Here is a 27,337-nt window from a genome sequence, read left to right as displayed (position 1 = left end):
CTGTTGGCTTCCTGCTTGGTATCTGAGAGGGCAGGGACAGAACCTTGCAAGGTTGGTCAAGGGGCATTGAGCCCCTATATAACCCTAGGCCCACAATGAGAAGCAGGATAGAGTTGTAAGTTGGGGCTGTTTCTAAACTCTGCATTTTTTGGGGGCAAATCATTTTACTAAACAGAGCTTCTATTTTTTAAGAGGTATTATGTGCCATGCTGTGTGTGCACACAGGGAACCTTATGAAACAAGTTGGTTTTTACAGACAAGTACACCATGAGAAAGCTTGCCCAGAATGCAGCCATTAAGAGGCAGGGCTGGGACTTGCCCCCCACCTCAGGTCAACCTGACATCAGAGCCAAGATCTCAAAGCCCACCGCACCACAAAATTCCCAGTGGGGCATCTGTGTCTATGCAGTGCCTGAACGTCGGATCTGTGCATGGTATAACTCCCATTGCATAGATGAGAAAACAGCCCAGAAAGAGGAAAGGGATGTTTAAAACCAGCAAAGTTGAGAAAATCTGAGCCCCCTGCTCAGCACTGTGCCTTTAAAGGTGTGGCAACAAGTCCTTGCTCCCAGAAGCAGGCCTCCCCTTCCTTCCTTTGCCAGCCTCTTTTGGGGTGCATCTTGCTGGGTGTCAGAGCTGGTTTCTAGTGGCATTTTGAAGGGCCAGCTCTTGTCATAGGAACCTACAGTCAGGTCCTGCTCTCCACACTCTGGGTTCATTGAAGAAGCTGCTGCATTCTGCTTTGTTTGCAAATGTCAACTGTATTCTTTATAGTTATGTTTGGTAGGTTTGTTAATCACCATGTAATGACTTCCTATTCTGTATCAGGTGCTATGCTAGGGATGTCTACGGAAAGAGTATTACTTCATTTCTAAACAAAAGAAGTCAAAGAAGTTGAAACTTTTCTGAAATTGTGAAGACATCCTCTGATTATTTATCTGTTATGTTTCTTAGTTTCAAAATCAATGAACCTATGTACAAGGACATCCGCTATTATGAGGTCCCTTTGGCACTCCTGGGAGAGTAAACGTAGTGCCTTTCAACTAAGTAAAGGTTAATAGGCCTATTTGTAGGGGAAAAAGGAACCATTGCACACATTAGCTGATACGCTGTGTCTAATTCACAGTAGACATAGTCATTTAAACCCATGCCAAAACAAGGATTTAATATTTTTAAAAAATCTAAATTTAAATTTCTGTTTGTATTTTGTGAAGAGACGTTCATGGAGAAAATCTTATTTGCAATATTAGGTAAATACAAAATTATCAAAACCTTGCTTGTAGTTCCCCAAATACTAATACGTGTTTTAAAACAGAATGGAGAAATACCAATATAATCTCATTTTTGAGGCTCCTGACAAATGAAAGCAGATTTTGTGTCATTTTATTTGGCCTTTGCTTGTCTGTTATATTTCTTTCTGTCATTTTCAGATAAGTATTGGTAGTCTAGATTTATTGCTTTGGATTTGCAAATATGCCACCTGAGAGGAACAAAAATGGTCATAGTGTTGTTTATCAGAAAGAGGAAGTGTACTTAATATTTTATTAAGATATGAAAGGCTTCTACATAAATGCACTTAAATGAAAGATGGTAATTGTAAAAAATTCTGTGTACTTTAAGTGTTTTTAGAGTAAATATTAGTAAATGTCAGAGTTCAGAAACTTTGGAACCATAAAAAAGAAAGCTGGGTTGACATAATTATTGGCAAGGTAGCAAAGAGTTTGGAAAAAAGGAAAGTAAATACTCATTTCAAGCCAAGGAAAATTTTGTGCATTGTTTGATAAAAATGGATTCTGTTTAACAGGGCACTTGTATTCATTTAAGTAATATTGTTTTTACTAGTTCCATCAGTACACATTTACACAATTAATAAATAATAGAAGATTTAAAATATGAACAGAGTAGAAAATCTCATCTAGTTTACCAACATTGCATTATATAATTGCTTCTTAAAATACAATAAAAATAAGAAGCTACTGCTTGGACAGAGAACTTGAAACAAGTGAACTGATATTTAAAACTGGGATTTGAATATTGACATTCCAGACTGTGTTAAATAGATTAAGTCATAGTAAGTTAACCCTAAATGTGATAAGGATGGTGACTATTAACAAAGGTTATTAACAGAGTAATATGGTTTTATATCTAGAAATTCTCCATGTATGGGAATCAGAGACTAGATAGATGGCTCTCAACTGGGGAATGTCTTCCCACCAAACCCCATCACAAGTTTGAGCAGTCACTGCATCCACATTTGCACGCGTGTTTCTATGGATCTTTAGTTGACAACTATATTCATTATTCATTTTACAGTTTCATTTTTGTGCACCTTTTAGATTTGTGAATGCAGTTTTTTTCTTAAAATTCATTTTAACTTGAAAGTGTTTATAATTCCCACTTTTTAATTAATGGGCTGTGTGCATATATATGGGGTTATGCTTAAATGTTAATGTACTTGATTACTTATAAATGAGAATTTCACATTGGAACCCACTGTGGTCCAAATACAAATACAACTTCTGCTAATTCTCATTTTTCTCTGTTTGTTCAAGAGGGGAAAATATCCAACTGTTTCACCTACTTGCTACAGATTCAGTTTTACCTACTTGCTACAGATTCACCTAAACCCAGGTATTGCCAGGAAGTTCATATTGACTTGGAATATGTGGTGTTTTCACTTCAGCTCTGCATCATAGCTTTGTAAAATATATGGTCATATGTTATATAATTTGTCAGCCAAATGTTAGATGAAATGTCTGCACTGTGGTTTCTGATCATTGTCACATATATAATTGCAATTTCATTTTGATTTGCAGAACAGAATTGCAATAGAAACATCAGTAAATAACATTTATGCTATTAACAGGCATTTTCCTTCCTAAAAATTAAATAAAAAGAAAGGTGAAGGGGGAGGGGCCAGAGATGGGTTTCCCAAGAAGGGGGAGGCCATGGCAGCTGCACCGCGGCAACGGTGGCTACAGCTGAGCACGCGCCTGGCTTTGAATGAATGAGCTGTGCGGTGCTGGGACTGAAAGGAATGGAGGGTGAACTCCAGGAAGCCCCTCCCACTGGTTGGCATACTCAGCAGCTCGGAGCCTGTGCCTGGTGGGGAGGGGCAGGTTTTGATTCCCACCATGGCCATCACACAGTTCCTGTTATTTAAAGTTTGTACTTGTCTAGCAATAGTATTCTCATTCCTAAAGAGACTAATATGCAAATCTGGCAGAGAACAGAAATTAAGTGGTGACCAAATAACTTGGCCAAATACAGTTGATTATTCCTCAGTTCCTAGGCAGACAGATGCTGAAGAGTGGACTTCATGGAATGAAGATGGACCCACAAGTGTAAAGATCCAAGGAGGGAATGGGAGTTTGGCACCACAACAAAATACTTAGCAAAAACTGGAACCTGACTATTTCAAGGACATGACACCAACTATAAGGAGGACTCAGAAAATTGTTGAGAAGAGAGAACCATTAAATTTTGGCAGCCCAGTAGCCTTTTATTCATCAGTGTCCTGAATTGGGTGACTTAGATAGCTGGCAAGAAAATGCCGATGCATGGGAGGAAGATGATGATGCAGCCTGGCAAGCAGAAGTTCTGAGGCAGCAGAAAATAGAGAAAAGAGAGCAGAACAACAAAGAAAATGGAAAAGGAAGCCCAGTGGCTAATGAAGAAGGAACAAAACAAAAGTGGTGTAAAACTTTCATAACAAAGGATCATCTGATGCCATCATGCCAGTAGGGGAAATCTGAGTTCCACAATGCCAGCAACGTTTGTGTGGATTTAAGAGTATTTTCAAAATACAAACATGCTGCTTGATTTTAAAGAATTCCTCACCTTGTCCAGGACACCAGGATTCTCCCAAAGCACTTTGAACTCTTTAATGGTTGAAACTTAAAAAAGCAAAAACAACTTTCGCGACAATATTTTATTCAACATGCTCCAACTATGAGAGAGTTGATTGCTGTAGAGAAATAATTACAAATGGAATATGCAAATACCTCTTCAAGCTAGTGTTTCTAGCTAAATAAATGTGTGTAAATAATTGTATGGTGGAAAACAATTCTATTATGCTTTTCTTCAGTCTGCATAATGAAAAAATAATTTAAAATTTTTTTGCTTCCATGATTACATGATCTAAATCAGACTGTGTAGGGCTTTAATTTCCTTATTTTTGTTGTCAGAAGCTGGTGTTTGCATACATTTCTTCAAATTTGAAAAGGTATTTATGTTTGGTACAATATTAAGCAATTTGATGATTTTGGTTTTTGTTCAAGAAATGACATTAAATGCAATAATTTTGTTAATAAAGATTCTCTACATCTTTCTTTTAGATGGTGTTGCAGTGTTATACATATTTGTAATTTATATTGCATGTATAAAAATATTGCAGCTCACTTAAAATGATTTTTTTTACATTATTATATACATGCGGGTGTTTAAAACTAGTACCTAGTGGTTTTCCCCTTTCATTGTAGATTTTAAGATGTATGGTTTAAGTACCTTTGTTCTTCCCCTCCCCCAGCCAAAGTCATTAGTTTACAAATACAGAAAGTGATCAGTTATATTTCAAAGCTTTCAGATGATCTCTGTATCAAGTTTGTATATCTGACATTAGGCTACCTGTATTGTTTGCTAGATAACATTATTGATTCATTAAATTATAAACCAAGATAAAAATATTTTTATTTATGGTTATTGATTCATTCCAAAATAGTATATTTAAGAATTAAGTACGTACTGTGTTCATTAGGGAAAAATTTAGACTTGATAGTTGAAAATTCCATTGACTATTTCTCTACAACTAAAATAAGTCCAGCCTGATTTCCTATGGCTGTAGAAGTTTTAATTTCTTAAAAGAGCATGGCACAGGATATAAAGGACATGAAGAAGAGCTTAGAAGAGCATAAAGAAGAAATCACAAGAGGAAATAAAAAACATTTCTTATGGAAATGAAAGAAACTATTGACCAAATTAAAGAGAGTCTGGATACTCACAGTACAAGACTAGAGGAAAAACATGACTCAACAACCTCAAGAAACACAGAATGGAAAATGAAAGAACAAAAGAAAGAATGGGGAAAAAATAAAATCAAAATGGATCTCAGGGATATGACAGACAAAATAAAACATCCAAATTTAAGACTCATTGGTGTCCCAGAAGGGGAAGAGAAGGGTAAAGGTCTAGAAAGAGTATTCAAAGAAATTGTTGGGGAAAACTTCCCAAACCTTTACACAAAATAAATACACAAAGCATAAATGCCCTGCAAACTCCAGATAGAATAAATCCAAATAAACCCACTCCAAGACATATCCTGATCAGACTGTCAAATACTGAAGAGAAGGAGCAAGTTCTGAAAGCAGCAAGAGAAAAGCAATTCATCACATACAAAGGAAACATAAAACTAAGTAGTGACTACTCAGTGGCCACCATGGAGGCAAGAAGGCAGTGGCATGATACATTTAAAATTCCAAGACAGAAAGATTTCCAACCAAGAAATACTTTATCCATCAAAACTCTTCTTGAAATTTGAAGGAGAGCTTAAATTTTTCACAAAGAAATGCTGAGAGATTTTGTTAATAAAAGGCTTGCCCTACTTCAGATACTAAAGGGAGCCCTACCTATGGAGAAACAAAGAAAAGAGAGAGAGAGAGAGAGAAATTTAACAGACATGCATAGAACGTTACATCCCAAATCACCAGGATACACATTTCTCTAGTGATCACAGCATTTTGTCCAGAATAGACCATATGCTGGGACATAAAGCAAGCCTCAATAAATTAAAAAAAAAAAAAAAGTGAATTTATTCAAAGCAATTCTCTGACCACAATGGAATACAAATAGAAGTCAATAACCATCAGAGACTTATAAAATTCACAAACACCTGGAGGTTAAAAATGGGGAGATGAAAACATTCCCAGATAAACAAAAGCTGAGGGACTTCATCACCAAGTAGGTCATTCCTGTAAGAGATGCTAAAGGGAATTGTGTAGGCTGAAAGGAAGGCACACTAAACAATTGACTAAAACCATATGAAGAAATAAGGATTTCCAGTAAAGATCACATGGTAGCCTCAACCTACAATGGAGGGAGAGCTGCTGGACACACTAGAGGCGCTGGGGTATAAGGGACCACTGTTAGAAGAGCAGACCCTTATCAAGGCAGCAGAGGGTGGACTATCTTCACTTGAATTTTCAGAGCTCTGTGTTTGGTTAGGCTCTCAAATAAAATCATTGTGTGACTTGGAAGAAAGTATCACTTCAGCTGGGAAAGATGATCTGGAAAGTTTCCAGCTTGAGATAAGTGGTTTTTTAAAAGAAATGGTATGTCCATATTCTGTACTAATACCAGGAGATATTAAAGATTGTTTGAAAGAGAAGGAAGACTGTTTGAAACTGTATTATTTTTAAGTACAGAGCTTCAAGCTTTACAGATCTTACAGAACAAGAAATGTAAAAATTCTCAGATAAAAACAGCAGAATTTATCAGGAAGTTCAAGCTATCAGTGATACCCTTGGTGTACCCAAGTCAACAACTTCTGACATTCCACTTATGCTCAACCAAGTGGAATCAAAGGTGAAGGATATCCTCTCAAAAGTCCAGAAAAATCATGTGGGAAAACCACTGCTGAAAATTGACTTAAATCCGGAACAGGCGAAACAACTGGAAAAAATCAACATATTCCTGTGAATATGAATGTTGTTGGCGGATGTTAATGAAATGATTAGACATGACAGTGCAATCCTTTCGATGGTCCGATAGAGCAAAGATAAAAACAGATGACATAGCAAGAATTTACCAGCCTAAGTCTTATGCTTTGTCACCCAAGACAACTGTTACATTAGCACATGTACTTGCTGCTTGTGAAGGTCTATCCAAGATCATTAGGATGAGTAGCGGCACTACCTGAGAGAAGACGGCTTGTACCATTAACAAGGTGCTGATGGGAAGGGTGCCTGATGGGAGGAAGGCCAAATGAAATGGAACCACCCCCCCTTGAAATGCCCCCTTGGCAGAAGAGACAAGAAGGCGGTGGTGGTGGTGGTGGTAGAGGAGGTGGTGGAGGTGGAAGGGGTGGCTGGGGTGGTAGAGGAGGTTGGGGTGGAGGTGGTGGTAGAGGAGGGGGTTTCCAAGGCAGGGGAGATTATGGGGGAGGAGGAGGCTATGGGGGAAGAGGTTATGGAGATCCATATGGAGGAGGTGGTGGTGGTGGTGGATATAGAAGATACTAAAAACTAGATAGTGGTTCTTACTTCTTGATAGATACAGTAGGCACAGTATTCTAAATAACATTTTTGAGTATCATCTTTTAAGTAAACACCAGATGTAAGTAAAGACCTGACTCCCAGATGATATCATTTTGAATTGGATTAAGATGTAAGGCATTGTTTTATACTACCATTTGCTCTCTTAGATGAAGTTATTTTTTCCCATATTCTGTGTACCTTAAGCATGTTGTGTCTTTTTAAAAAACAAAAAATTGAACAAAAATAATTTCTAAGAATGTAAATATTTATTACTGTCAAACTTGGAAAATGGGAAGTATTTTATTGTCATATTGAATTTAGACTATTGCCTGTATTTTATTCAGGTTTGAGATAAATAAGTGACTCTACCTGTAATGGAAAGGAAAAAAAAAATCACACAGTAAATATAAATATCAATACTAACTGTATTTTTGATTTGTAACTCCACTATTTACTTCCTACAGGATCTGAAAGACAAAGTGTAATGATAAATCAGTGGTTTTGGAGTCGATGTAAAATATGTAATTTTTGACAAGAACTACATAATGATGGGGGAATGGAGGAGTATAGGAACATAGTTTGTGTCCTATTGAAGTTAAGGTTGTATCAAAGAAAACAAGGTTGTTATAGATTTAAGCCCCACATTAAACACAAAGAAAGTATCAGAGAACATGATCATAGAGATGAAGAGTTAGAATATGGATTATGACAAATGGGGGAAGGGGCCTTAGGGAGTTAATAAGAAATGAGTGTAGGGTTTCTGGGGTGAGGGGAAATTTCTGGTAATGGATGGTGGGAAGGTGATGGCATTGCAACATTGTGAATGTGATCAATCCCACTAATGGAATGCTTGGGAGGGATTGGAATGGGAAGATTTATGCTGTATATATGTTTCCACAATTGGAAAAAAAAAGACAGTCTAAATAGATAATGACAATTAAATGCCAAGGATGATCCTGGATGAGATCTGAGGATGGAGGAGAGGAGACTCAAAGGGACACAGTTGGGATATAAGAAAAAAATGAAATATAGAATGTAAGCTTTGTATCAATGATGAATTTCTTGAACGTCTTAGCTGCACTTAATGTGATTGCATAAATGAATGTTCTTGTTTGGGAAATGTATATGTGAATTATATTGTTTGTTCAAGGATGTGTGCAGCTTGTCATGTTCAGAAAGAGCAATAGGTGATGGATGATAGGGAGGGAGGGAAAGAAAGAAATGGAGTGACAGAATGTTAAAGGTGGATCTGGGTATCAGTGGGAGGGGGGTTGGGGTAGGCTGGAGTTCTGTGTATGGGGTTTGTATTGTTTTTGCAACTGTTCCTGTAAGTTTAAATTCATTTCAAAATAAAATAAGTAAGTAGGGAACCATGAAATGATTAGATAGATTCTCAGGTTTCTGCCAGTGTGCTGGATGTCCAATATCTGAAGGAAAAGGACAAGAAAGAGTGTGTGTGGGGGGTGTATGTCAGTAATTTTTGTTTTACAACATGAAAATGAATATTTTTGATAGCAACACTGAGACCCCTGATGTTGTTTAAAGAAATAAGTTGGTTAATTGGAAGTGGGCCCCCTGTTTCTAAATTAAATGAATGCAAATGACAGTGATGTAAAGGTTTAGTATATGATGGGACCCCACAAGGAGAGGCTGTTAGTCTTCATGCTACTCTCCTCTCCAGTGTAGACCATGGCTCACAGGGTCCCACTATGCACATCAGGGACAAGCAGCCTTTAGGGCTAGAGAAGCTAGAACAACACTGTCAGTCTGAGGAAGGTGATGTCAGGTGCTGGTGCTTGTGCTGTTAGCACCTTCTGGGCTGTGAATGCAGGTTCCTCCTCTGTTCATGGAATGACTTTGGATGGGTCCCCTGGTTGCTAAGGGACACCCAGACTGTTCTAAGGGTCAGGGGATCATGAACAGTCTCCTGTGTCTGATTGTGGAATTGTGGCCTCTCATGTAGGAACGTAGAGAGCTTCTGTTCACTACATGCTCCACTTCAGTCTCTGCCCAGCCCCAGACCCCATTTCAGTATTAACAGAAACCATGGGTATTCACCTCACGATGTAGGATGCCTGAGGTGTTTTTGCCAACCCAGAGAGGAAGCCCTGCTCATGGCTGAAGTTCATGTGCCTGTGTTTGGGGCAGGGTCAGCTGTTTCTCACTTGACCAGCGAATAAATTCTGGGGATGCTGAGTGTGTATAGATCATGGGGTTAGAGCCCCTTTTTATACACTTCTTTAAATCCAGCTCTTTGCTCAGCAGGAAGCCACCCAAGTCCAAGGAAGGAAAAAAAGCTGATTTGCATGAGGAGACTACCTATCTGCAGGATAAGAGAGGTCTGAGGGAATCCAGCCCATCTTTGGGGCTTGGAGAGAAGATCTCAGGATGCCTCCATCATGGCCTGGACCTCTCTCCTCACCTGCCTCATTCTCTGCACAGGTGGTGCTGCCAAAGCCCTGCCTGCAGACCACCCCCCCACAAAGGACCCTCAGGGGTCAGATGCTCTGCAGTGAGTCTCTTGACTTCAAACCATCTCCCTTTTCTCCTGGCAGGCTCTGTGGCCTCCTGGGTGCTGAATCATCTGTCCTCAGTGTCTGTGACCTTGGGTCAGACAGCAAGGCTCACCTGCTCAGGGTTCACCTCAGCAGTAAATGTACTCACTGGTACTGGCAGAAGCCACAACAGTCCCCTGTGCTGTTATCTGCAATGACAGCATCCAGTCCTCGGGGATCCTTGACTGGTTCTTGGACTCCAACTCAGGGAACATGGCCACCCTGACCATCAATGGGGCTCAGGCCATGGGCAAGGCTATGACTGTGCCAGATATGATGGCAGTGGGAGCAGCTGGCAGTGATTCCTGTTCACACAGATGGATGAGGAAGGAGGCCACAAACCTTCCCATCCAGGCCTGTGTGACAGCCCCAAGCTTCCTCTGCACCCTTTATCACACTGAGCAGGAAAGAACCTTGCACGTGGAGTTGAGATTTCTAGTCCAGTCTCTACTGTTACACCCCTGGGATGGGGAGGAACATCCTGTACATCACCAGGCCTCAGCCTCTTCCACTGTGATCTGAGCAGCTCATTTTGAGCTATCAGCTACCAACTTCCCAAAGACCATCAGAAATCCTATTATTCAGGGAACACGAAGTCTGTTCACGTTGAGGGAGGAACACATCCAGCAGAGTCTTTATAGGGTCTCAGAGGGCCTGTTCTGGGGAGGACACTCATAGGGTTTGAGGATCTTCACTTGAATGGTTCAGGCAGGTCATCAAGGAAGGAAACCACCTGGACACATTAGGGACATAATAGCATAGGTTTGGTGCAGCAGTGAGTAGAAGGTTTTGAAACATGCTTGGAAAAGTAAACATTCATCTGATGAGCAAGCTAATTGACCCAGTCAGAACTCTTCTCCCAAATAAGCAAATTGTTAGTCTGGATTATCAGCTTTTGGGAATCCTGAAGCAGAGAGTGACCTTATTTCTTGGTTTGCACCCTTTCCCATGGGCAGGGATCTCTTGGAACTGATAGTTAAATCCTGTGGATGCAGATGGTCAGCACTCAGATTCGGGCACCACACCCCACAGGACTAACAATGAGAATGAAGGAGTTTACCAACTTCACAGAGGGACCCAGACATCAATAACTTCACTTGCAGGGATGAGAGATGTAGGATTCTTACCTGGTCATAGAAGAGTTTCTTTCTTTCTTTAGTAAAAAAAAAAATGGAGTGAGGGACACAGTGGTGGGTTTTAGGAGACAGTTTCCAGATGCCTGGCATGGTGGTCCCCTGTCCGCCTGGCTGACTGCCAGGATCAGTTGGGTGGAAGACCAGCACCACACAGACTGGAATCTGCCAATCCATCCTCTTCCCCACCTGTGTCCTCCCAGGTCCCTCTCTCCATCTGCAGGTGCTCACCTCTGGGTGCCCTGAACTGATGGTGCCTCTTCAGCTCCGTAGTCTCCCCCCATCCTCCAGCCCACCCTCTGCCAAGCTCCTCTCCTCTGCATATTTCCAGACTCCTGCTATGCAGACAAATCCTGCATAGATGACAAGGCCCAACTACACTGTTAGAAGCTCCGGTCCCCACCCAGCTGCAGGGCAGGCATCACAGCAAACATCCTCTGAGGGCATCAGCCCCAAGACAGGCAGGTGAGCAGAAGGGGGTGGGTCTGAGTCCCCAGAGCACCTCCTGGAGGCCTCTGAAACAACCCAGCAAGACTTTTTGGATGCCTCAGCACCACCTGAGCCTCTGATGAGAACCTCTGAAGCCATTCTTGGATCTTTCCTCCTGGGTGCACTCTTCATTGCACCTGCCCAAATCACCATATATGAACAGAGATCCCTTTCTGACCTGATTTGCATTGAACCTTCACTTCTGCTTACATTGATCCCATGAATTTGATAATTGGATGTTTCTAAGAAAAACTCAGAACTTCAAGCATTGAGGGGAGTGTTTTATTTCATCTTTCATTCATTTCAATTACCATGATTTCAAAGTAGTACACCATTCATAATAACTGTCTTGCTAATTTAAGATTCAGGTGATATATAAAGTGAAAACCAGAAATTGGGGGTTAACTCATTATTTTTCATGGAAAAGTTGGTTGTCTCTTACCACATCTGCCAATTTTATGATCACCTGCAGGGGGCAGTGTTGCCATAAATTCCAAGTGGAGCTTTTGGTATCTAGCAGTAAATGGACTCCAGCCTTCAACTCCTTTAGGACAAGCTGTGAAATGGAGTTATGAGGGGCAGAGGCTTTTCTCCTGAGGAGTCACTGTGGGAGTGGAAGTGGGGCCTGGGAGAGCAATCCCCTCCCTCACCATTTCCCTCCTGACTGGGTCCATCTTGGCCAACCTGGGAAACTTCTAGAGCAACATCTTACCTGCAGCCAACCTACCAGAGTCTCTTCCTTCCAAGGCAGATGATGGGACTGAGAAGCCCTTCTCAGTGTGGGGTCTCAAGAGGCAGAGATTTGGTGGTGTCTTCACCATGGTGTGCTCCCCCACTCACTCTCATTACTCTGCACAGGGACTGGCCCCAAGCCCTGCCAGCAGACTCAATACCCAGACCCTGGGACTGACCTGAGCTGACCCTGGCTGCTGTAGAGGGGGAGCCTCAGTCTCAGGCCTACCTCTCCTTTCCCTCAGGCTCTGTGATCTTGGGACAGATGCCTTTTCTGCAGAAATGAGAAGAGGACCCTGGGCTGGTTATTTCTGGAAATACAATTGGCCCTCAGGGAACCCTCAATTGATTCTCTGATCCCAGCTGGGAAAACCAGACTCAGTGACCCAGAATATGGGAGCATAACCCACAAAGCCCAACCAGTTCAACAAGTCACACTCCCTGTCCCACCTTCACCCTTTCTTTCACCAATGTCCAGTGGAGAAATTTTAATTTTGGAATCCAGAATCCTGCCTTTTAGTGTCCACTACTCAATTCATTTCCACTCACTTTGTTTTGAAATCTCCCTGGGCCTCAGCTTCCTGATCTGCACACTGCTTTGTGGGGCTGCAGTGATGACCAAATGGAATGGTGGCTGTCAACTGCCTTCATTAGTTACAGAACTCTCACCGAAGAGTTTTCCAGTTGTGAAAACTACTCTACAGTGTGGCAGGGACATGAGGCAATTCTAGGCCATTACTTGGTGACAAGTGACCTATTTATATTCAGGGTCATAGAAAATTCTAATTTCCCCCACATTCTGAGTATCAGGGAGATGATAACAGGGGTAGGTGGTGTCACAGTGAGTTAATGTGCAAAGGACCCTTTCCCTGGGGTGGGGGATGGGCTGTCACTCATTTGAGGTGTGAGTGGGCCCAATGCTGGATGTCTTCCCAAGCTGAAGGTCTCTTTTCAGAAAGGGAGAAGGTTCCAGCCATAGAGGCTTGGTTTTGAATCCTGGTCCCCTTATTCCTATGTGCCAGTGACTGAGCTAGAGGACAGAAACACAGGGCTGGTCAAGGTGGTCCCTTCCCTGCTGGGACTATACTCCTCACCTGGGATTCAGGGACACCTGGAATTATGGTTTAGGTATTTATGTATATTTACATGCATTTTCCCAAGAGCAGATCCAGCATTTTCAACAGATTTTCAAAGAGGTTCAGAAATGTGAAAGGTTAATGTTCCAGGGGAAAAGGGCTCCCACCTTACCAGCTGAGGGCTTCTACCAGCCCTTCACCTCTCCAAGGCCCAGCTTCTCCACTCAGAGCTGTCAAGGGGACTAAGTTTCCTGGAAGCAAAATGCCTGATTTTGAGCTGGCCTTTGACATCTTGTTGTTTTTCTCATTACTAGTTTATAACCAACCTGAGCTGAGCTTGAGGCCTTAGGAATGGGCCTCTTGGCAGGGGTAGAGGGAGAGTTTGTGACCAGGGTCTTAAAACTCTTCTACTCAACCCTCTCTAAAGACTTTGGAAATTCCAGGCACTGCTAGGCATCATTTTTGGTTGACATCTGAAATTTTCATGAGAAGTGTGTAAAAAGTTATGTCACACTTCCATGTATCCTATGGAGAACAAATATGATTACATGCCTACTATTAAAATATATGTATCTAACATTTGCAAATTTTACATCTTTTTTTCTCTGTGAACTCTTTCAATTTCTTATCCACCACTGAATGTTATGTGGTCCTATATTTTCTTGCTTGAATGTCTTTTATTCATTATATGGTTCTTGTATATATATATATGTGTATATAAACATATAGAAAAATTTAATATTTTTATTTCATAGATTGTAATTGTCAAAAGCTTTTTCTTCCACATTAATTAAAACTATTATTGATAAAATTGATCAGAAATAACTTAAATATATTAAATTTTTCATGAAGGATTATTCATTTTATCCATAGATTAATGTGACTAACTGCTAGAATGAGGCACAGTTCACCTCAATTCTATTGTTGCATTTGTTTTTAAGGATATAAGAAGAAACTTTGTCCTCAAATATAGGTATTTTTTTAACAGCTGTCAATGATTTGAACTCTAGTTTTATGCCAAAAATCACGGTGGTCTATTGAATGCTCTGCCAGCTGTCAGCCCTATTTAAGACACTTCCAGTTTTGTGGAAAGCACAGCCCTGGAGACCCCTGGCTCCCAGAGGATTTGTATAGTGGCCTTGTGATGTTCCCTCAGACCCCCTTCTGGAATCAATGTCCAACTGCTTTGTAGGCAGAGGTATCACCTCTAAGTTGACCCAGGGCAGAGGAGAGCAGAGACAAAGATGGAAGGCGAGAGGAAGAGGTGACCCTCTCAGGGTAAAGTCTTCCCAATATCCTCCTTGTAGACCACTGTGTGATAATCAGGTCTCCCTGGTCCCTTGGGGAAACTTTTGTGAGGTTGGGGCTGTGGGCTAAAGAGGAGAACCCTGTCCTTTCCTTTTCCCTTGGGACAGGTCCCTTCGTGTAAGCTTCAGTTGCCTGCTCAAGCCAATCAAAGAGGGTTGGTCTGATTGGCAGGCCTGGACCTGCTCTTCTCTTGAGGGATTTCAGGGGGCTGGGGACACCTGCCCAGCTGGGACCTCAGGAGGCAGAGCTCAGGACATCTCCACCCTGTCCTGGGACCCTGCCCTGCTCACCTGTGTCCCTCTCTGAACAGGGGCTTCCCCTCAAGCCCAGGCTTTAGGCTCACCACCATAGCACCCCAGGCTGGGCCTGCCCCAAACCTTTAGCTCAAACCCTGGGACCCAGCAGGTGTGAGCCCCATGACTTCAAACTCACCTTTCTCTTCTCACTGCCTCTGTGACCTCCACTGAATGGATGTGGCTGTGCTTTGTGTGTGTGTGTGTGGCCCTGAGACAAATGTCCAGGATCACCTGTCATGGAAAGAGAAGGGGAAGCCATGTGGGACACTGGTGTAAGCAGAAGCCAAGCACCTGCCCAGGTCTCCTATATTGATGAAGCCCTTTCTGACCCAACTGGTATTTGATCCTTGTTCCCTACTCCATGGGTTACTTGAACTGGATGACTGGGTGTGCCGATGAACATCTCAGAGTCAATGTGAACTTTGCATAAAGTTTCATTCATTCATGCATTCATTTTATTTGTCATCCTTTTAAAGAAGTCAGGCTTTCAGAGGAACTGGCTCACTGTTTAAAAAAGAAAATAGGGAGTATCTGAAGAGGAAAGTCAGATATTTGTGTTAATTTGGTTTATTCTTCATAGAAAATGTCCTATCCTTATTACCACTACCACAAAGCTCACTCCTGCCTGAAGAGGACAATGTTGCCATGAAATTGAAGTTGAGAAGTCAGCACCTGGCCAGAAATGTGACTGAGAGGCATCCAGTGTGCTGGGACAAGCTGTGAAACTACAGTTTGAGGGGTCCAATTGGAGGACAAGGCTATTACTGTGAAGTGGGGTTTACAGGAGTGATGAAGCCCACAGTGACAGAGGCTCAAGGGGAAGTGGAACACAAATGTTCTCCTGACTAAGACACCCTGCTCAAGCCCCAGGAGGACTGTAGAAAATGGGAGGGTCTGGCCCAGTTCACCTAGAAGTGAGACCTGAGACTGCTCTTTCCTCCCAGTACTCCAAAGAGGCTCTTCAGAGCATGGGTCAAGGGTGGGCTTCAGGCTGCAGGACCAGGCAGCCCTGGGGTTTTCTTTGCTAGGGTGTGAATTGGGGAAAGAGGCTCTGAATGGAAGGACAGACAGAAGGTAATATTCGTCTGCTCTAATGCTCTCTAGGTTTCCAAATGTGGGGACTAAACCTCTCCTTGGCCTGTTGTCTTGCTCCATCCCCAGAACGGTGTTCTTTCATGCAGGACCCTAAGCCCCCAGGCTCAAGGGTGGCCTGGGATTCTGGACCCAGCAAACTGGTGCAGGGGCCAAGGAAGGACTTCATGAGTTCACTCTGATCATATTCTCCAGTCCCAATGGAATGACCTGATCCAAAGAGCCCTGTATTTCTGCAAAGGAAGAGTGTCCTTCAGAACACAGAGAAGAGTGAGCACTCAGCTGCCATTTCAACTCCTGGACTGAGTAGGACAGAAATGATCTCCTTCCAGTGGAACAGGAAATGTGTGTGTAGGTCAAGTCTAAGCCAGAAATTAATGGAGACCAACACATGTGTGTACCCATCATTTGAGCCCAATAATGATCTTACATTTGAAAAATTCATTTCAAAGCCCAGAATCAGGTTGTGTCATAGGCTACATTTTTTTCAAAACCATTGCTTGGGCTTAGGGTTTTATAAGCTTGTGTTTGAGGCCACTTGTCTAAACAGAAATGGCAAGTGGGGAGTGTATTTATAAAGGCAACTTGCCTCCTCTACGTTTCTAGTTTGCATGAGAGCTGATTTCTTTGTTGGGGATGTGAGACCAGAAGAAAAGATCATTCTTTGCCAATAAAGGATTGGCTGCTATGATTGGGTTATGGTGTCTACAGTTTCCTTATCAGGATAAAGGACTATCTGCCCTTAGGTTGCACCATTAGCACTTGTTGCATCCATGCAGAAGGTGTGTGGGAGCTCATGAGCCCACTCTTTCAACTTATCTCATGGAAGGATTTTTGCAAAATAAAATCACTTCTGCTAAAGAAAGGTAGAAGAGAAAGAAAGAGAGAGAAAAAAACTGCAATGAACCCAGAGCAGGAGGTCTCTTTTCTGACATGGCTCAGGGAAGGAGCCCCCCAGCCCTATGGGGCCAGGCCCCTCCCTCCTGCCTGCTGCATCAGAACTGGGTGGAACTTGGCACACAGGGTCACCTGTAGCTCCAAGGACCACAGTCCAGTGATCACAAAAACTGATTTTTTATGCAGAGGATCCACAAGACCTGCACAATATTTACAGTCTTCTTCAGGATAAGGAAATCATGAAAGTCTGCTCTAATGGTTTATAGTCTGGAGTTTTCATCCTTGTGGCTTGTGATCAATCACCTACAGGGGCAGGGAGCCATTGGCCCAACTAGGAGCCTGACTTTCCTTCTCAAGGTGCAGCTGCGCCCCCCCACAGTCAGCCAGCAGAACTGCCATCTTCAGAGCCCCAGAAACTGGCTGAGGGTTTTCCCAAACCCATCCTCAGCTCAGTACACCCTGGCTCCCCATCCACGCAGGAGTTTATTATTTCAGGCTGGGATTCTCAGGTCCTTTTCTCTATCTCCCCGACTGATCTTGGCATTTTCACTCCATCTATCTGCCCCTTGCCTTCTCTGTCAAATGTGCTCCCACCTCCTGTGCTCCCAGCTGGGTCAATTAATCTGAGGAACTTAGGGAAAGCATTGATGGGTCACCCAAGAGAGGTCCTAGATGGGGGACCAGGACCAGAGATGCATGAAGCATCTCAAGAAAACCCCCTGTCCCATGTCACAGGCTAACATTGGGGTACACAGGGTGAGGAGATACACCATGTTTTCTAGGCCCCAGGTCAACTAGGGAGTGGCCAGAGGGTGAGTCTGACCTGTCACTGCCCAGCGGGATCATACCAGCAACCCTCTGTGTGAGCTGAGCAGCTGGGATATATCACCTGATTTACTACATGGAAATTCCCACTCACCTCACCTTCCAAATTTTTCACTCTTGAGAATGGTCGGCTGAGACCTGAGCTGGTTTTGATTTCTGACTCCTATTAATTGGCTTCTGACCTTTCAGGTCATAAAGAATGCCAACTCTTCCTCACAGGAGCAGATGTGGCTCATCCCCCAATCACTTTAGAATCTCCACCTGCACAGGGATGCCCCTGCGCTTCCAGCTGACAGTGCAGAGCAGCCACCAGGGGGACAGCAGAGGGTCACCTGGCAAAGCCCCTGAAGATGGGGGCCCTGGGTATTGGGGAGTCTGACCTACAGGGAGGGTCAGTGACAATGGCTTCCACCCTGCAGGAGCAGGTGTCCTTTCTCTGCAGGATCATCCTTGACACTGACACACAAATACTTCTGCTTTCCAGAGTCTCCTCTCTGGCTCTTGTAGATGTTGCCTCTTTCTTTGGATATAGGTCCAGGCACTCCCCTCCCAATCTAGCCCAGTTATACTAAAACAGTGTAACTGTCCCCAAATGCCCCATGCTCCCTGTGATCCCCAGTTTCCCGCCTCCCACCCCATTTCAGCTGCTTCTCACTTTCCATGGAAGCCCCTCCCACAGTCTCTGCACCTGCCCTTTGTCCAGGATTATCCTCTCAGATTCTGAAAACATGCTTGAATCAGTATCTCCTTAATCTTACCTTGATCTGAATACTTTCATTAAACTCTATTACATAATGCATTTTCTCCAGCAATTGAATACACGTTAATTATGATAAAAATGATTTGCAGTGTCCTTGGGGACTACTTTCATTGCTTTATGCAGCAGTGTTCTAGTTTGCTAATGCTGCCAGAATGCAAAACACCAGAGATGGATTGGCTTTTATAAAAAGGGGGTTTATTTGGTTACACAGTTGCAGTCTTAAGGCCATAAAGTGTCCAAGGTAACACATCAGTAATTGGGTACCTTCACTGGAGGATGGCCAATGGCATCTGGAAAACCTCTGTTAGCTGGGAAGGTCTGTGGTTGGTGTCTGCTCCAAAGTTCTGGTTTCAAAATGGCTTTCTCCCAGAATGTTCCTCTCTAGGCTGCAGTTCCTCAAAAATGTCACTCTTAGTTGCACTTGGGGTATTTGTCCTCTCCTAGCTTCTCCAGAACAAGAGTGCTTTCAATGGCCATCTTCAAACTTTCTCTCATCTGCAGCTCCTGTGCTTTCTTTAAAGTGTCCCTCCTGGCTGTAGCTCCTCTTCAAAGCATCACTCACAGCTGCCGAGTTCCCTCTGTCCATGGGCTCATTTATATAGTTCCACTGATGAAGGCCCACCCTAAATGGGTGGGGCCACACATCCATGGAAATAGTTATCAACTACAGTTGGGTTGGACACATTCCATGGAAACACTCAAAGAATTCCAATCTAATCACTAAAATGTCTGCCCCACAAGATTGCATCAAAGATAATGCCATTTGGGGGACATAATACATTCAAACTGGCACAAGCAGACAGCACCAGCCTGGAGTCTAGCCTTGATCTCACACTGGGGACCATGAGGCAAAGAGCCCCTGACCTGCCCAAGGGGCTCACAGCCAAAGGCAGAACCCGGTCCTGCCTCAGGGTCTCCAGAAGTGCTTGTCAGGATGAAGTTTTATTCTGGCTCTGCCTCTCAGGAAGGAGAGCAGGGGAGACCACTGCTCCCTTCCTAGTGTCCTCTTGCTGTCACCTATGAGATGGGAATGGGAGAGATCACTGCACTGAGTCCTTGAGGTGAGATAGATGTCAAATAAATGCTTCCAATGCTAGAGCTAGGAAATACTGGTGTTCTGAGCTCCACAAAGTGCTTATAGGTTTATGGACAGGACACCTGGGTCCCTCCTGAGCCAGGTAGGCACAGGAAGGGCCTGGGGACAGGATAATCCCAACATCAATACTGTGATTATCTGGCCCCCTTCAGAACTTGGCTTAGGAAAATCTATGAGCAGGGATCTTTCATTCCCTGGAAAATTCAGACAGATATCCCCTCTGAGTGCTGCCACAGCCTGGCCCACCCAGGAGGGACACCAGGATGAAGTCTGGGGCCGGCAGTGGGCCCAGACTCCTGGGACCAGCAGGGGGAGGAGGATGGGAGGGGCTGAGGTGGGTCTGCATGGCCTGCCTCCCCACTCTGTGTCCCTGGGGGCTGATCCCTTCCCTGAAAGCCACAAAGCTCCCTCAGCAGCCACCCAGAGCTCAGGCTGGTTTGCATAAGCAGAAGGTCTCATAAGCCAGGGGATAAGAGAGGTCTGGGGGAGAGCAGCCCATCCTTGGGGCCTCAGGGAACAGACCTGAGGGTGCCTCCACCGTGGCCTGGACCTCACTCCTCCTCGCCCTCCTGGCTCACTGCACAGGTGCTGCCACCAGGGTCTCACCCAGTGCTCAGTGCTTTGCTCTCTGGGCTGTGAGCCACAGAGGAGTCTGCACCTACTAAGAGAGGGGGTGGGTCACTGCAGTTCCATCAGCAGCTCCTTCACCAGCCCAGCCCTGGGCCACTGAGCAGGGGCTGATGTGAGGGGCACCCCATAGTGTCACAGAATCCTGGAGCTCTGTCCCAGGAAGGTGGGTGCAGCAATCTCCTTGGAATAAGCCTCTCAGCCCACATCTCCTCTCCTCTCTTGTAGGCTCCATGGCCTCCTATGAGCTGACACAGCCACACTCAGTGTCAGTAGCTCTTGGACAGACAGCCAGGCTCACCTGCTCTGGGGAGAACATTGGGAGTGAATACACTCAGTGGTACCGGCAGAGGCCAGGCCATGCCCCTGCGTTCATAATCTCTGGAGATAGCAACCAGCCCTCAGGGATCCCTGACTGGTTCTCTGGCTCCAGCTCTGGAAACACGGCCACCTGACCATCAGTGGGGCCCAGGCCAAGGATGAAGCTGAATATTACTGTCAGGTGTGGGATATTGACAGCAGTGCTGCCCACAGTGAGACAGGCAGATGGGGAAGTGAGACAAAAATCCATTCTCCTATCTGTGTCTCTCTCTCTAGCCCCAGGGGGACTGAGCAGAAACAACAGGCACCTCTGGCCCAGTTCACCCTGGTCTGTGTACCCCAGGCTGCTAAAGCCACCCCCCCCCCGAGTTCCTGCCCAGGTCAGTGAGTCTGAGGAGCATTGGGGAAAGCAGAGTTGGGCCACCCTTGGGAGACTCTCAAAGGGGACACTGGATCAGAGATATACAGAAGAGCTGAGGGCTCCCCATCCTGTGTGATGGTCAAGGGGATGACAGGGAGGTGATGGTGAATTACCTCCTCCCTATATGAGAATCTCCATCCCCAGGGAATCAAGGAAGGTAATGCAGTCAGCTGAACTCATCTGTGACTAACCTGTTTCGCTGCCCAGTGGCACCATCCTGGAGGCCCCAAGGACCTGGTAAGCAGCTGCTAAGACCACCTGATTTTCTACCTGGAAACTGCCCCTCACCACACCTGACCACATATCCCTCCTACCCCAGAAAGTCCACTTAGCATCAAAGGTCACCTCTTCCCCAAGGGCACTGGCCCAGCTCTGCCCCCACAGGCTGTCAAGTCCTTCCCTCTTTTGCCCTGTTAGCAGCTTTAGTCACCTCTTCTGAGAGTCCCCCCAACCCCAGAGTAGAGAGCAGCTTTCCTCTCATTTTTGTCTGATTTATGAACCATGCTGTGGTCTTTAATTATCAATTCTTCATCAAGTGATTTTTTGCATTAAATATTTCCCTGAACCATTCATAAGTATTTATGGCAAAGACCACATGACCAAAAAGGTATGAATAAGAATGAGCCTATTTTTCTCCCTCAAAAAATGACTCTAGTTAAATGGGGTTTGTTTTCCCACCACCATTAGAATGGGGACTGAGGCCCATTCTAATTTTCTTTTCTGTGCACCATGCTGGTTTTGCATTTCTGTGGCTTCACATCTCTCAGATCCAGCCCTTGGAGATGGTATCTCTTTCTCCAGGACAGGCGCTGATTTCCCTCACAGCCCCTGCAATCATGCTAAAATGCTGTAACTGTCCATCAATGCCCTGTCACCCTGTGGTCCCCAGTTTCCCCTGTCCCACCCCACAGCTGCCCCTCACTTCCATGAAAGCCCCTCCCACAGCCCACTGGACCTGCCCTTTGTCACTCCAGGGCCAAGTGTCAAATTTGATTCTTTTTGCTCATCAAGTGCATGGACCACAACAGTTGTTTGCTAAACTTTGTTGACTTCATTAATTAAATTAAAATGTTCCTGACTTAATGCATTTTCTCCAGCAACTGAAGAGAACATAATTCTAATAAGAATCCCTTGAGTTCCTCTTAGGATTTGCATTCTCTTGTTTCTTCCCTTGTACAGCAGACAGCACCTGAACAGTAGCTGGTCCTGAGCCCACATTGGGGATCCTGAGGCAAAGTGCCTCTGACATGCCCCAGGAGCTCACAGCCAAGAGCAAAAGCTAACCATGCTTCAGCAGTTCTTGAAAAGTCCATATACACTGAGCAAGGAGAAATGTGCTTCTGACTCTCCACTTGAGTTCCCTGTTCTCATGGGTGGACACTGACCCTCTCTAAACTCAGTGCTGCCTCATGTAGGAAGAAGGTGAAGAGGCCACTGCATTGGGTTCCAGATGGTCAGAGGAGATACTCGACCTAAAGCTTCCAAAGCTGGACCCTGGACTAGATCTGCATCTGAACCCTCCACAGCTGCTTCTAGAAAGGACACCTATGGAGCCCTGGACTGAAGCCACCTGCTTCTATTCTGGGGTAGGAGCATGCAGTGGAATATTCTGGATCCCAGTAGAACTCCAGCATCATCACTGAGACTCTCTGGCCACCTTCATGATCCAAGATCACCCACAGCATAGGATTCTGGTTCCCTGAAAATGTGGACAGTTGTCAACTCTGGGCTCTGCAGTGGACAAGACAGGACAGATCAGGATGAAGTCTGGGGATGCAGATGGGCCCAACCTCGTGAGACCAGCAGGTGGAGGGGAATCCTGTGGGTCAAGAGTGGGTCTGCAGGGGCTGCCCCTCCCCTCTCTGTGTCCCTGGGGGCTGAGCCCTTCCTGGAAAGCACAAAGCAACCTCAGCAGCAACTGCTGCACTCAGGCTGATTTGCATAACTGGAAAGTCTCTTCAGCCAGGAAGAAGAAAAGCCTAAGGGAAGCCAGTTCATCCTCGGGGCCTTGGGGGCAGATCTTGGGGTGCCTCCACCATGGCCTGGACTCTCTTCTCCTCACCCTCTTGGCTCACTGCATAGATGCTGCAGCCCAGCGTCACATCCATTGCCAGTGCTTGCTAACTGGTCTTTGAGTCCAAGAAGTCCCTTGCTGCACCTGCTGAGGAGGGGACAGGTTTTCCTTAGTTATTTTTTATATATTTATTCCTCCATCAGCCAAGCTTTTGGGCCATTAGGTGGAGGATGAAGGAAGGGGTGGCCTTGAGGTTCACAGACCCCTTTGAGCTCATCCAAAGCATGTGGGTGAGGTCGCTCCTGGGAATTAGCCCCTCACCTCCTTCCACCTCTCATTTTTCCTCTTGCAGGCTCCAGGGCCATCCATGAGCTGACGTAGCCACACTCCATGTTTGTGGCCCTGGGACAGACAGATTCACCTGGGGCAGAAAAGATGCTCAGTGAGACTTACAGAAGCCAGGCCAGGCTCCTGTGCTACACATCTATGAGGAGAGCAGATTCCCTCAGGGATCCCTGACTGACACTGACCATCAGTGGGGCCCAGGTTAAGTTCAAGGCTGGCTATGACTGTCAGGTGGGAATAGTGGTGCTGCTCATGGTGACACAGGCAGGTGGGGAAGAGAGACACAAATCTACTCACGGAATCTTGCTCCAGTGACTCTCCCTCCCTGCACTGGTCAGACTGGGTGGAAGCACATAGTTTCTCCTCTCCTCCATCTATATCCCTTGCAGATGGAGAAGAACTTCCTGTCTTCTAAGCCAGGCCTCACCTTACTCTAGAGTGAACTAATCTGGTCATTTTGAATTATCAACTGATGTCCTTCCACAACCCTCAGAAATCTTGTTAATCAAGCAAACCAATGTTTCCTAGTACATGGGAGAGTAAAACTCTGATGATCTTAGTGTCTCATGAGTGGGAGAGGAGGGGCCATTTATAGGGTATGGGGATGTGCATTTAGGTGACAAAGTAATTTGATCACAGGAGGAACATGACTAGAATCAGGCCCATTGTGACATAGCAGCACTGGATTGGAGGATGCTCTGGGCGAAAGTCTGCAAGTGAGTCTTGATAAGTCAGCTTTACTCTGATGATTGAGCTTCTGCCCAGGTTACTGTTTCCTCAGGGGGAAAGCTGTTTATCTGCATAGTTGGTTTTCAGCAATCTGCTGAAGCAAATAATGCTATTTCAGTTGGTTTACATCCATATTTCTCCTGGCAGAACTTTCCAGGAACTAACAATGAAGTCATGTGGAAACTGGGATCTCAGTTTTCAGAACCAAGAGATATTAATTCCAGGATGAAAAGTGAATGTGAAAGAGAGAGGAGTTAATTCCTGGAGGGACAGGTATCTAAACATCTCCAGGTGCAGGGATAGGAGATGTTGAGTCTCTGGTCTACACTTCACCCAAATATCCACATCCTCATGACCAATGTCAATCCTGTCTTTAGTCCACAACCACCCTCACTTTGGGCAGGAAGAGAGTGGTATTCCATGCAATTTTGCCTCCTACTTTTTCATTTGGACCCTAAAGCAAAAGCAAAAGAAACAATAAATATGCTGTGAAAATTATTCTTAAATGGATAAATGTAGAAGGACCTTCTCAACCAAGCAAGTAGGATGCTATTCTCTCACTTCTGCTTCAAATATTAGGGTTCCTCATTCCATGAGTCTTCTAACTTCATGCTCTCCTGCCCAGTGACTGCACTTTTCACATGTCTCCCCATCAAGAACAGTTTTTGACTTGTTGCCGGTGGCCATGGACAGCACTTGCCTTATATTGACTTTTATTGACCCTGACGTTGTCTTTCTGCATGATTCCCTACATGCCCAAGTTTTGAAAAAGAGAAAAAATCATCTAAAAACCTATAAGACTAAATGACATCATCTACTTAGTTATTCAAGACATGATCACTAAATTCATATCTGTGGTTTTCTTCTTTCTCCCACCACTAGATTTTGGGTCAGAGACCTGTGGACATTCCAGCAAAAGAACGGTCCTTCAATAGCAAGGATGCCTCTCAGTGGAGGCCAGCACTCAGGCTTCTCCCTCCCTCCCCATCACCTGTGCTCGGGCTGCCTGTGGTGCCCTGTGTACCAAGGTCAAGGCACAGTGGTGTGAAGCGCTGACTGAAGATGCAGGCTTGGGGGGAAGTCCCGGCCCAGAGCTGGCCTGGCTCACTCACTGGGGCCTATACCTTCAGGTGTAATGTCATGGGGAGGGGTGAGGCAGGAGGGGAATTGGGAGTCTGAGGCTAACAAACTCTCTGTGAGACTTGAAAGGGTGAAGGTGATGGAGGCTCCACAATTGCTGGGGAAACACTGCTCCAGGAAAGTAGTTCCCAGTGATGTGACTCTCCTACAGTTGATACCACTTAGGACCCATGGGAACTCCTGAAGGTGGGTTTTCCTGTGCCCAGAGAAACAGACTTGCATCTTCCTCTCCTCTTGTAGAAAATTGTGGCTTTTCAACAAGTCAGGGTGTGAGGATGAGTGTGTGGAACATCAAGGAACATAAACTCCCCAATATTTACTTGAAGTAACTGCACTCCATGAAGTCTCCAGGTGCTGAGGCCAACTATTCCTGCATTAAGAGCAGAAGAAGCAGTGATGGTTACCAGGGTAACCAGTACTGATGGATCCTAGGCAGGGTTCTTAAATTTGTGTCCTGGGACAGCAGTGACCAACCTTCATTGTTTCAGCCCAGTTCTCCTCTAGGCTTGGTAACATGGCTTGCATGACCACCTCTGGACTCCATCCTGAGACAAAGCTGATTATTACTGTCACATATCTGATGACAACATGGTGATACTAAGAGTTCCCATCCCACAGTGAAGTGAGATAAGGATCTTCCCTCATCTCCCCTGTTAAACCTGCTACTCCTCTGTCCCTACCTATGACCAACAGCAGCTCAGGTTTTGGCATCCACTGCCCCCATTCTGTTAAAACTGGAGGACCTGATGCCCTTGACTTGGTATATTTTTATGGGTCAATGAAAACAACCTGTTTACTTACCAGGCTCCCAAACCCCAGAGAATCACTGTGTCCAGAAGCAAAACTTGCCCCCACCTCTGTTGGAGGGAATGACAAGGAGGGCAGAAGACCAGCACGTATGACCTGCCTGGAGACACAGGTACCCCTTAACCTGGTGACCTAGATATCCTCACCTGACCCAGATATTACTGATCATTCCATGAGCTCTGAAACCTTAGGACACCTGAGATTCTCTCAGAGTTCACTCACCAGGATCACCAGAATTCCCAGTACAGGTAGACCCCTCCCCATTAAGCAGGTGACAGACCCAACAACTGCTCACTTGTCCCCGTTCCATACCTCATTTCTAATTATTCTCTCTGATCCTTTGTCATAGAGAAGGTGGGATAAATTGCAGTTATTTGGGCTCACAGGCTATGAACACAGAGAATCTGGATATTGTAAGAAAATTACCAAAAAGTCCTGTTTTCCTTTGGTTAAAAGCTATGGAGCATTTGGCAAAGAAACTTGATTGGTGCCCAATGTGGGTGGAATAACAGGCCATGGGTTCCTCATCCAAGAGTGGAAGAAAGATCTCTATACAGGGTGGTCAATTTATAGAAAGGGTCATCTTAATATCAGTCCTTGTGAGAACAATTTTAAAACTAGACTGAAAAATCTTTAAACCAGTATGCACAAGAAAATGATGAATTACCAGTCTAAAAATGAAGGTTAAAATGAAACCCCAGAAAAACAAGTAAGACAACATAGTCACTTCTTTTTTAGACAGCACTGTATCGCCTTCCAGTGCCATGACCTGTGCAGTGGGCATCGGGGAATCTACCAGGAGACCCTCATACAGCAACAAGTATTGGAACAGAGAAGTCAGCTTTTAAGGGTAACTCATGTAGAATTATTATCATATATGAACAAAGAGGGTATTCTGGGGAATTTTAAACCTCGGACTTGCATGAATGGTCCTTGTGATGTCTCATTTCATATGTGTCAGCTTGTCTAGGTTACGCTGTCCGGTTTGGTCAAGCGAGTGCCATGATGCTTCATTGGGGGAAAAATAGTATCTTCAACAAATGGTGCTGATAAAACTGGACATCCACATGGAAAATGAGTGTGGACCCTTATCTCACACCATTCCTGAAACAACCTACAAGGGATCAGAGATCTAAGGATAAGGCTAAAATTAGAAAAAATCTTGGAAGAAAACATAGGTGTAAATTCTCATGGCCTTGTATTTGGCAATGGACTCTAAGACATGGCATCAAAAGCACAATCAATAGAAGAAAGCATGGCTAAATAGTACCTCATCAGAATCAGCACACTTTTTTTTTTGCATGAAGGACACTATCAAGAAGGTAAAAAGACAAACCAGAAGATGGGACACAATATTTTCAAATCTTTTATCTCATAAAGGTTTAGCTTCTAGAATATATAAAGAACACTTACAACTCAACCAC

The 27,337-nt window shown here is 44.6% G+C and overlaps 2 pseudogenes; both read left to right on the top strand.

The window, feature by feature from the left end:
• Positions 1-5,165, top strand: part of LOC119519495 — a 30,092-nt pseudogene extending 24,927 nt beyond the window's left edge.
• On the top strand, positions 3,735-7,235 carry LOC119519323 (annotated as a pseudogene).
• The last annotated feature ends 20,102 nt before the right edge of the window (positions 7,236-27,337 follow it).

The sequence above is a fragment of the Choloepus didactylus genome, chromosome 23 (assembly GCF_015220235.1).
Source record: "Choloepus didactylus isolate mChoDid1 chromosome 23, mChoDid1.pri, whole genome shotgun sequence".
Lineage (NCBI taxonomy): Eukaryota > Metazoa > Chordata > Mammalia > Pilosa > Megalonychidae > Choloepus > Choloepus didactylus.
This window is presented reverse-complemented; position numbering and strand designations above follow the sequence as displayed.